The sequence below is a fragment of the Halichoerus grypus genome, chromosome 6, assembly GCF_964656455.1.
Source record: "Halichoerus grypus chromosome 6, mHalGry1.hap1.1, whole genome shotgun sequence".
In the NCBI taxonomy this organism is placed as follows: domain Eukaryota; kingdom Metazoa; phylum Chordata; class Mammalia; order Carnivora; family Phocidae; genus Halichoerus; species Halichoerus grypus.
Genome location: NC_135717.1, coordinates 79,246,087 through 79,257,516, shown reverse-complemented (window position 1 = coordinate 79,257,516; position 11,430 = coordinate 79,246,087). Strand labels below are relative to the sequence as shown.

The window sequence follows — 11,430 nt, the reverse complement described above, 5'->3', positions numbered from 1 at the left end:
GCTAAGGGTGCTTATATGAACGTGTGTATGTGTTTTGTTTTGTTTGGGCGGGGGGGGGTTCATTTCTCCTTCTGGCTGCCTGGCCTCCCTCCTCCCACTCCTGGGACCCTCGGACTCTGGGGATTTCCCCCGCTCACCCCCTCCCCAAGCCCCAGCGCCCTTCCCGAGCCGTCCCCCGCCCGTTTCCCGGTCTAACCGGATTCTTCCAGATCCTTCTCCATCCCCCTGCATCACTCCAGTACCGAGTTGGCCAGCCGCACCAGATCCGCCCTATACATTGCAGCCTGCAGCGTGGTTTGCTTAGAGCCGTGTAGCCGGAGGTGAGTGGCAGCGCGTTGCGCTTCCCGCACCCGAGACGCGCATTTTTATAAAAGCCGGTCGTAATCGCAGACGGCATGGCCTCCCCATGTTTACTTAACGTATATATACTTAACGAATTGGGGAGCGAGAAGGAAAGGGGAGTCAGGTGGGGAGTAACCCCAGTGCACAGAATCGGGGAAAGCTACCTTGATTTCCCCCGAGCCGGGAACACGTGCCGCCTGTAGCTCTTTAAAATGCTAGGGGCAGCCGATTTGCAAGAAAGGACCCGCTGAGCTAAGGACTCTTTAAATGGGGCGCATATTAAAGGGACCTTCCCCGGCAATAGTAAAACGACCGTTTAGATTAATATTCAAGAATAAAAATGATTTGAAGTCACGAAAAAAGTCATTCCATTTTACCAAAGACCCACGGGAAAGAATATTTGGTTCTCAAGTGTTTATCGACTGCCTGTGGAGAGGATCTGTGCAGCAAGTCAGTTCTGCAGCCCCTAGTTAACCTAAACAAAAAAGAACCATCTAGAGAGTGTTGATTTTGCTCAGCACTCAACCCCAGTTTAACATAGTGCCTGGTGAGTGGTATCAAAGTTATTGGCTGCATAAATTTGTATTCCAGTAATCTTTTTTTTGGAGTCCCCGCTATGTGCCTGGCACTGTGCTGTTGTATGCAAGCTGTCCCATTTTGGTACATAATTTACCCTATTATAGGTGAAATTGCAATACCCTAACGTAATTTGATCGTTGATTATAGTTCTTTCTGATGGAGCCTAACGGGAAGGGGATGCGGAAGAAATAAAACCGTTTCCTCCAGCAATTTACAGCAAATGAGTTTAGCCACAACTAACACGTCTCATTGGATGACTGGGGATGCCCTTAGAGGGTATGAGGGGATAAATCTATTTCTTTTTTTTTTTTTTTAAGAGAGATTTCGTTTTATTTTATCTTATTTAAAGATTTTATTTATTTGACAGAGAGCACAAGAAGGGGGAGTGGCAGGCAGAGGGAGAAGCAGGCTCCCCGCTGAGCAGGGGAGAGAGCCCTATGTGGGACTCGATCCCAGCACCCTGGGATCATGACGTGAGCCGAAGGCATTCATTTAACCAATTGAGCCACCCAGGCGCCTGAATCTATTTCTTTTCTATGGGTCCCTTGGTAGAGTAAAAAGTAACAGTGTGGAGGTTCTCCAAAACTCCAGGAGACGGGTGGTGGGTAAGGTGCTGGCTGGATGGGTTGGCAGTTACCTTGCTGTTGGTTTATGCACTTGGCTATCCCAACGTGTGCTAGTTTCTTTCTTTCCCTTTCTTCCTTCCTTCCTTCCTTCTTTCTTCTTTCTTTCTTTTCTTGGTAGGATTTTATTTATTGATTTATTTTAGAAGTGGGGGGCAAGAATAGGGAGAGGGAAGGGGAAGAATCTCAAGTGGACTCAAGGCTGAGCGCAGAGCCCATCCCTGGGTTCAACCGCAGGACCCGGAGATCATGACCTGAGCCAAAACTGAAGAGTCAGACACTTGGAACCGACTGAGCCACCCAGACGCCCCTGTGCTAGTTTCTTTTGATGCTAAGACCATTGGGTATTATCTGGAGGAATGAGTTGGGATGGAAAAGAAAAGTTCACCTTTAGAGGACTGCTTTTCTAGGTCTTTTTCTTTTTCCTTTTTTAAAAGATTTTATTTATTTATTTGACAGAGAGAGACACAGTGAGAGAGGGAACACAAGCAGGGGGAGTGGGAGAGGGAGAAGCAGGCTTCCCACGGAGCAGGGAGCCCGATGCGGGGGCTCGATCCCAGGACCCTGGGATCATGACCTGAGCCGAAGGCAGACGCTTAACAACTGAGCCACCGAGGCGCCCCTATATCTTTTTCTTTATTGGAAGCAAGTAGTGTAAGTCTACATCTTTTAGTTTCTGTTAGCACATATTGAGTGCTTAAGATGCACTTGCCACTGAGAGTTGGGTCACCCTCATACTATTTGATCTGGAGCATGTTCTGGGGATAGTAACATTTGTCAATGGGAGGAATTGTGATGGTTGGGAAAGAGGGAACATCGGGCAGGTATCTAGCACAGTGCCCACCTTGAAGTGGGTGGTTCCTGAATGATGGTCATTACTCTAATGTGGTTAAGTGTAATGGTGGAGATGGGGGCAGAGTGCTAAGCACATGCAAGTCTACTAGAGAGGGGAATGATAGGGTGGAAGGGAAAGATGAAGGATAAGAGGGAAAGGTTTCCAGTGAAAAAGTTCTGACCCGTTCTGTGGATGAGTACAGGAGGGGCTGAGAAGTGGAAGGGAGAGGGGAGGGGCAGTAGGACTGGGGTCTTGAGTTCCCAGACTAGAACCTTATGGTTTCCAGTTTTTTTCCCCCGATTCTTCACTTTATGTTCTTCTGATTGTAAAGCTTACACATACTCAATGTAAAAAGTACGCAGATATTCTGTTCTTTCCCTCCCCTGACTGATCCTGTTCCTAGCCTATTTAAATTAGTATTCACATTAAAGATGTTTAACAATGTAATTATTTCCAGTGGTATTAATCACTCATTCAAAATCCTTCTAAAATTTTTCCTTTTTGCTAGAGAACATACTTTTTTTTTTTAAATCACCCACCTTACTCTGTAGATGACACATGCTGTGGTAAAAAGCTTTGTTATTGCCAAAATCAGCTTTCCTGAGCTCATCTAATTCACCTCCCTAATGCTAGGCCCGTCCTTCAGACATGAAGACCCTCCTGAATTTTAAAGTTGCCTTTTTGACCTTCTTTGACTGCCAATGCTCTTAAACATTTAATATATATATATATATATATATATATATATGTATTTGAATCATTCAAATACATATACATATGTATTTCAATCATTCAGAAGTATGTGAAATGAGTATTTGTGGGTGTTTGTACATGTACACATACACACCGTATGTAACATACCAACATGATGAACCTTGGGAATATGCCACCTAGCCTAAGGATTACAACATTACCAGTATGATTTGTGTCAAAAATGTAATAGCAAACTACTGGGTATTTATCCAAAGAATATGAAAACACTAATTCGAAAAGATATATGCACCCCTATGTTTATTGCAGCAGTATTTTCAAAAGCTAAATTATGGAAGTAGCCCAAGTGTCCATTGATAGATGAAGGATAAAGATGTGGTATATTCATACAATGGAATATTACTTAGCCATAAAAAAGGCATCTTGCCATTTTCAACAACATGGATGGATCTAGAGAGTGTAATGCTAAGCGAGATAAGTCAGAGAAAGACAAATACCATATGATTTCATATGTGGAATTTCAGAAACAAAACGAACAAAGAAAATAAGAGACTCTTAACTCTAGAGAACAAACTGATGGTTACCAGAGGGGAGATGGGTGGGGAATGGGTGAACTAGGTGGAGGGGATTAAGAGCACACTTAATGAGCACTGAGTAATGTAGAGTTGTCGAATCATTATATTGTACACTTGAAACTAATATAACATTACTATGATAACTATACTGGAATTTTTAAAAATGTAATACCAAAAATGTTAAGGACACTTACATAATTTCTTTCTACTTTTGGTGTCTTTTGATTGAGAAAATGCAACCTATACTACTGACTAAAACAGCTACTCCATAGTTCATGAAACATACATTTATTTACTTACTTATTTCAGTGGTCACTGGTTCTTTCTTTTCATTATTACTTTTATTCTAGGTAGGCTCCACACCTAGCATGGAGCCCAACGTGGTGCTTGAACTCACAACCCTGAGATCAAGACCTGAGCTGAGATCCAGAGTCGGACGCTTAACCCATTGGGCCACCCAGGCGCCCCCCCACCCCGTCCATTTTCATACACTTGAAAAATCGTAGACCTTTGTGTGAGATTTGCACATAAGAGATCTGCATAGTGTAAAGGTTAAGTTCTTGAGCTCTGGCTTGGGTTCACATTTCTCAGTTTCATCATTGAAAACACTGTGGGTCCTTGGGCAAGTTTTCCTGAGCTCTAAAATGGGAATCATGCTAGTTCCAACTCAGAGGGGTTTTCTTTGAGGATTAAATGATTAGGTGTGAAGTACTTAAAGCTTACATAGTAAGTAGGTAAGTGGTAATCACTCTGGGTGCCACATCTTATTTATTCAGCCCGTTGATTGCCGGACTCCGTTTTTGGCCCCCTGTTGGAGAGCCGCTGGTCTGGACAAAGGTTTGCTCTGTCATTTCCAGGGGAGCGCTTCTCTCCTGATGTTAAATCGTATCTGTACCTTTTGCTCTTTAACAATTAGGAATCTGACTATCTAATATAACTCACGGTATCTTTGAGTGCTGACATTTTGTCGTTCCAAAAAGACTGGGAGCCCTGTGAAGATAAGGATTTGGTCTTCATGTTTCCTTGGGCTCTACCATTATCTGATCTCTCTGGGGATAGGACAGAATATTTAGTGGTTGTCCTGCTAAGTGAAAGAGTTGTTCTTCTTTTTAAACATAAAATCTAATTTTCTACCACAGATAAATATATATATTTTTTGTTTTGCTCCTAGGGTGACAAATAGCAGCCAATCTTCATCCTTCTATATCTATGGAGGCACTGAAATTTGGTTTTGGCCTTGTTTTTCAGGGGATCATATAGGCAGATACTTACTTTGGCATTATTTCTAGTTTCCCAAACTTGAGTGTGATTAAAGATCAGGTGTTTGTGGAGGTTGTCATCCTGTCTAATTAACATAACTGGAATGAGGATTGTCGTTTGAGAAAAATAAAATCTTGCCCTCCATTGTCCTTGGTTGAAAGTAAATGTATATTTAATATTGTAAATGTGCACTGTAATAACCACAGGAGCAACCCAGCAGCTGTCATTACTGAGAAATTAAATTATTTTTCCTTCAGTACAGGGTCAAACTCCTATAATGGGTCTGCTAACATTTTTAAATGTTTAAGTTGTAATAATAAAAACATTATATGAGAGTTTAGATTTATTCTTGTATTCCAGAAGTTCATTCAATATTGGTAATAGCTTTAGTTTAGTCAAATATTGACTTTAGTATTTATTCCTTCTGCATTTATCCAAAATGTGTATTCAGAGAGTCTCTGTCTTTAACCTTTCACATGGTGACCTTTAACCTCTCCACAACTAGCCACCTGCAGGGGAACTATCTGGTATTTCCTTGGGCTTACTTCCTCAGGTTTAATTTCCTCATGAAGCCCTAGCCAGAGGTGGGAATACTCACACAGATTTTGGGACAGACCAGACAGAGCCTCATACACCTCTGGAGAGAAGGGTATCCTTTTATAAAGGAGTTCTTGGTTTGCTCCTTCGTTGGTCAATTACTTGATCCCAACTAGCCTATCTTTCCCATGGGAAGGAAAGATAGGGTGTGGAGAACATCCCTCAGCCCATCCTCAAGACTGGTGCCCACTAATGCTTGCCACCAAAGCTTCCTATAAATGGCCAGTGGGTGTGAAGATATTTACTGAGCACGTATTGGGTTCCAGCGTCAGCAGTAGGGGTTGTGGGGTGCCTAGAGTCTACGACAGAATTATCCTACCCTTGAGGTGCTTACACAGAGAAGTTAGAGCAACACTAAGGGCCGACCGGTGTGGCACTGTTTCAGAATGCAAAATGCCCAGATCTGGTAAGGGGAAAAGTATTCTGGGCAGGCCTCAGAAAGAGCTAGAACTTGAGAAAGATCTTGAAAGGTGGATAATAATATATTTTGTTTTTAAAAGATTTTATTTATTTGTCAGAGAAAGAGAGAGAGAGAGAGAGGGAGGGAGAGCACAAGTGGGGGAGCGGGAGAGGGAGAAGCAGGCTTCCCGCAGAGCAGGGAGCCCAATGCGGGCCTCCATCCCAGGACCCTGGGATCATGACTTGAGCAGAAGGCAGACGCTTAACTGACTGAGCCACCCAGGTATTCTGAAAGATGGATAACAATATGTATTTACTTTTTAAAAAGATGTGAATGTATAGCTTAATAAACTCTTGCATGTACATGTATATACCTAACTACCACCCACATCAAGGTAGAACATTTCAGCATCCCAATAGCCTCCCTTGTGTCCTGCTGGGGCAATAATAATCTCCAGGAGGAACCACTCTTCTGACTTCTATCACAATAGAGTCTTTCTTTTTTTTTTTTTTAAGATTTTATTTATTTATTTGACAGAGACAAACACAGTGATATTTTAGGTAAGAACACAAGTAGGGGGAGTGTGAGAGGGGGAAGCAGGCTTCCCACCAAGCAGGGAGCCCGATGCGGGGATCGATCCCAGGACCCTGGGATCATGACCCGAGCCGAAGGCAGACACTTAACGACTGAGCCACCCAGGTGCGCCCACAATAGATTATTTCCCTCTGTGTTTGAACATCATTCAAAACGAATCATACAGTATGTACTTTTTTTGGACTGGCTTCCTTCATTCCACATTATGTCTGTAAAATTCATCCATTTTATTCTATGTAGGTGGAGTTCATTAACTTTCATTGTTACATAATATTTGATTGTATAACTATATCACAATTTTCTCATCCATTCCATTGTTGATGATATAGGGGTTGTTTCCAGGTTTGAGCTATTATTATGAAGCTTCTATGAACGTTCTTTTTTTTTTTAAAGATTTTTTAAAAATTTATTTATTTGAGAGAGAGCACAAGCAGGGGGAGTGGCAGGCAGAGGGAGAGAGAGAAGGTGTCAGCAGAGAGCCCAGTGTGGGACTCGATCTCCCAGGACCCTGGGATCATGACTTAAGCTGAAGGCAGATGCTTAACGACTGAGCCACCCAGGCACCCTATTCTATGAACATTCTTATACATGATTTTTAGAGACACAAGTGCTCATTTCAGTTGGGTATGTACCTAAGAAATGGAATTGCTGGATCATGGGTTTTTCTTATACTTAGCTTTGGTAATGCTGCCAATTTTCTGAAATCGTGGTATCAAGTTACACTCCCACCAAGAGTGTCTGAGAATTCCAGTTCCTGCATATTCCTGCCAAAACGTGGTATCGTCAGTCCTTTCAAATTTAGCTTATCTGGGGGATGTAGTGCTATGTAACTTGTATTCCCTTGATAATTAATGAAGTCAAATACCTTTTCATATACTTATTGGCCATCTGGATAGCTCATTCAAATCTTTGTGAAGTACCTGTTCTTATCTTTGGCCCATTTAAAAAGATTACATTGTCTATCTTTTTGTTACTAGTTTTGGCGTTTCTTTCTAATTTTAGGTAAGATTTGCTTTGACAGATATCGCAATAATCTTTTGGTCTGTGGCATGCCTTTTCACTCACGTAATAGTATGTTTTGGTGAATATGTTAATTTTAATGAAGTTTAATTTACTAATGTATTTTTTATGGTTAGTGATTTTCTTTAATAGACTTTACTTTTTAGAGCGGTTTTAGGTTCAAAGCAAAACTGAGCAGGAGGCGCAGAGATTTCGCGTAGACCCTGTACCCTCACACCCATTATTGTAGCCTCTCTCTGTTATCAACACTCCTCACCAGAGGAATACGTTTGTTATAATCAATGAACCTACATCAACACGTCACTATCCATCAAAGTTCATAGTTTACACTAGGGTTCACTCTTGGGCTTGCACATTCTACAGATTTGGACGAATTTGTAATGACTTGTATTTACCATTATAGTAACCTACAGAGTAGTCTTACTGTCCTAAAAATCCTCTGTGTTCTGCCTGTCCATCCCCCTCTCCCCTGATAATCCCTGGCAACCACTGCTCTTTTTACTGTCTCTATAGTTTTGCCTTTTCCAGAATGTCTTATAGTTGGGATCACACAGTATGTAGCCTTTTCAGATTGGCTTCTTTCACTCAATAATACACATTTAATTTCTTCCATGTCTTTTCATGGCTGATAGCTCATTTCTTTTTAGTATTGAATAATTTTACATTGTAGGGATGTACCACAGCTTGTTTTATCTGTTCACTACTGAAGGACGTCTTGGCTGCTTCCAAGTTTTGGCAATGATACTGTTATTGAATAATAGTATTCAGTTTATTGTATAACTGAATAAAGCTGTCATAAACATCCATGTACAGGTTTTTGTATGGACATCAGTTTTAAACTCCTTTGGGTAAATCACTGTATGATAAGAGTATGTTTAGTTCTGTAAACTGCCAAACTAGATTGCAAAGTGGGTGTTTTGCATTCCCCCAGTGACAAATAGGAACTCTCTTTCCTAGTGCTCCACATCCTAACCAGCATTTGGTTTTGTCAGTGTTCTGGATTTTGGCCATTCTAGTAGGTATGTAGTGCTATCTTGTTTTAATTTTCTTTTCCCTGTGACTTATGATGTGAAGCATCTTTTCATATGCTAATTTGCCATCTGTATATCTTCAGTGAGGTGTCTGTCAAGGTTTTTGGCTCATTTTAAAATCAGATTTGTTGTTTTCTTATTGTTGAGTCTTTTTTAAAAAAAGATTTTATTTATTTATTTGAGAGAGAGTGAGCGAGAGAGAGAAAGGACAAGCAGGGGGAGTGGCAGAGGGAGAGGGAGAAGCAGGCTCCCCTCTGAGCAGGGAGCCCGATGCAGGGCTGAATCCCAGGACCCTGGGATCATGACGTGCGTGAGCCAAAAGCAGACGCTTAACCGACTAAGCCACATAGACACCCCTTATTGTTGAGTCTTAAGAGTTCTTTGTATATTTTGGACAATAGACCAATATCAGATGTGTTTTGCAATTATTTTTCTCCCAGCCTGTGGCTTGTCTTTCCATTCTCTTGACATTGATTTTTGCAGAGCGGAAGTTTCTAATTGTAATGAAGTCCAGTTTATCCATTGTTTCTTTCATGGATTGTGCCTTTGGTGTTGTATAAAAACTCATCGCCGTACCCAAGGTCTTCTAGGTTTTCTCCTGTGTTACCTTCTAGGAGTTTTGGAGTTCTGCCTTTTACATTTAGGTCTGTGATCCAGTTTGAGTTAGTTTGGTGAAGGGTTTAAGGTCTGTGTCTGGACTTCATGCTTCTGCATGTGGATGTCCAGTTGTTCCAGCACCACTGGTTGAAAAGATGGTCTTTGCTCTATTGTATCACCTTCGCTCCTCTGTGAAAGATCAATTGACTGTATTTATGTGGATCTGTTTCTGGGCTCTCTATTGCGTTCCATTGACCTATTTGTCTATTCCTTAGTCCGTATCACACGGTCCTGATCACTGCTGTAGCTTTAGAGCTCCTTTGTCACCTGTCCCATATGACCATATGTTCATGTCTGTTTGTGGACTCTATTTTTGTTCCATTGGTCTGCTAATCTATTCTTGTGCCAATACCTTCCTATCTTAGTTGCTCTGGCTCTAAAATAAGTTTTGATATCTGGTAGTGTAAGTCATCCGGTTTTATTATTCTATTTCAAGATTGCCTGGGTTTTTCTATTCTTTGATTTTTTTCATATACATTTTATAATCACCTTGTCAATATCTTTAAAAAATGCTGTGATTTTAATTGAGATTCCACTGACTTTATAAATGAAATTAGGGAGATCTGACATCTTCAAATACTGAGTTGTCCATCCATGAACATGATATATTCCTCCATTTTGGGGGGTATTCTTTAATTTTTTCAGCAGTGTTTTATGTTTCACATTTTCAGTGTAGAGGTCTTGTACTTCTTTTATTAGATTTATTCCTAGGCATTCTTTTTTTTTTTTGGTTTTGGTTCTATTGCAAATGCTGTTTTTAAAAGTTTACTTTCTAATCATTTGTTTTCAGTATATGGAATGCAATCATTTTTTGTTTTTATTTATTTTAATTATTGTAAAATATACATAACAAAATTTACCATTTTAACCATTTTTAGGTGCACGGTGTAAGGGGTGTTAAATACATTCACATTGCAAACATGCAATTGATTTCTCTTGGTAACAGCTCTATTGAGATAGAACAGCTCTATTGAGATAGAATTCAAACACCATACTATTCACCGTTTAAAGTGGGCAAATTCAGTGGCTTTTAGTATATTCACAGAGATGTGCAGCCATCAGCACAACCAATTTTAGAACATTTTCATCCCCCCAATGAAGCACCCCGTACCCGTTAGCTATCATTTCTCAGTGCTCCCCAGCCCCCAGCCCCTGGCAACCGCTAATCTGCTTTCTGTCCATCTATTCCCTTCTCAGATTGCAGGGGTTTGACAGGTTTAAAAGAATGGCTGGAGCTTCATCTCTCCTTGTGGGTAATGCTTTAAGAGTTCCTGTAGATAGATGTCTTACCTGCTACTGGACTCTGTCAGTCTGTAAGACACTTGCATTCTTTTCTTTGCTTCTCTGCTCAGTTCTTAGCTTTCTATTTCTTTTCCGTTTCTTATTCATGAAACAAAGAAGTGCGTTTCTAATGTCTGTCACTCTCCCTCTCTGAAAGTTGAGGTAACAAACCCACTCTTCCTTGTCAGTGGGTTCTTCTAACCCCAACATAATGTCCTTCTTGATGGCGTGCCTTTCCCTGGTTCATTCAGCTGCCGCTTGAAAACACTGATGTTTTCTCCATTCCTATTCTCCAGTCTTTCCTTCTCTCATGCAACAATTTTTTTCCATGCAATTGATTTTTAAAATCAGTTCTATTTTTAAAAATATTTTATTTATTTATTGGGGGGAGAGAGAGAGAGAGAAAGCACGAGTAGGGGAGAGAGGCGGAGGGAGAGGGAGAAGCAGGCTCCCTGCTGAGCAGGGAGCCCCATGCGGGACTCCATCCCAGGACCCCGGGATCATGGCCTGAGCCAAAGGCAGACGCTTAACTGACTGAGCCACCCAGGCGCCCCTGGGTTCTATTGAGGTATAATTCACATGTGCTTGAATTCACCAATTTTAAGTACATAGTTTAATAAGTTTGATAAATGTATATCGCCATGCAACAGTGAAGGTGTCAGCTGGGCTGACAATTAAGATATAGAATATTTCCATCATCCCCCAAAGTTATGCCCCTCTACAGGTAACCCCAAGCAGCCCTCCTCCTAGGCCCTTGGCATCCACTAATCTGTTTTCTCTGACTATAGTTTTGCCTTTTTAAGAATTTCACAAAAAGGAATTATACAGTAGGTATCTTTTATGTCTGGCTTCTGTCACTTAGCATAATGCTTTTCATATTTACCTATGTTGTGTGTATCAGTAATTTGTTCTTTCTTTAAAAAAT

General features: G+C 41.0%; 1 protein-coding gene across 1 annotated transcript in view; it reads left to right on the top strand.

The window, feature by feature from the left end:
• LOC118535837 (uncharacterized) overlaps positions 1 to 11,430 on the top strand; it is a 117,094-nt gene that overhangs the window by 286 nt on the left and 105,378 nt on the right. Inside the window, exon 2 of the mRNA XM_078074148.1 lies at positions 210 to 320. The gene's annotated coding sequence lies outside the window, so the exon portion shown is untranslated. The remainder of the gene's footprint in view (positions 1 to 209; positions 321 to 11,430) is intronic.